Source organism: Penaeus monodon, chromosome 15 (genome assembly GCF_015228065.2).
Source record: "Penaeus monodon isolate SGIC_2016 chromosome 15, NSTDA_Pmon_1, whole genome shotgun sequence".
NCBI classification, from domain to species: domain Eukaryota; kingdom Metazoa; phylum Arthropoda; class Malacostraca; order Decapoda; family Penaeidae; genus Penaeus; species Penaeus monodon.
In genome coordinates, this window is record NC_051400.1 from 24,719,417 (window position 1) to 24,719,884 (window position 468).

At 39.1% G+C, this 468-nt stretch overlaps 1 protein-coding gene across 1 annotated transcript in view; it reads left to right on the forward strand.

The window, feature by feature from the left end:
* LOC119581832 (chromatin modification-related protein eaf-1-like) overlaps positions 1–468 on the forward strand; it is a gene marked incomplete in the record, with an annotated part of 47,859 nt that overhangs the window by 45,444 nt on the left and 1,947 nt on the right.

Here is a 468-nt window from a genome sequence, read left to right on the forward strand (position 1 = left end):
GTTTAGGTATCTTAGTGCTGTCTATATATAGACACTGTAATAGCATTTGTGAATGAAAGACATCCCTGATTCAGTGGTTCAATATTTTTAAAGAGGTTTACTCCAGTCTTTTCAAGGCATACTTAGCATGAGAATGTAAACAAATGTAAAGGGGCTGCTCCTGTTGTTCACTAAAAACAGGGTGTACCAGTGCAGGCAAACTGTATGTACTTGAGAAAATGTGCAGTATTAATGCATTTGCTCCTGATGATGTATATTATGCCATGTTGTGAATGGCCATCTCACTGGACACACAATGATAACTCAGCCCTACCATGCATACTTTGCATCTTCATGGCCATATTCCTTTGCAGGAATTTTAGCCACAAAACACTTGAGGCCTCATCACTCTCTATACCACATACCAGGCATGTGCCATGTTTAGGCATTGGGTTATTTTCCATACTAGAAAGGGAGACAAAGAAAAAA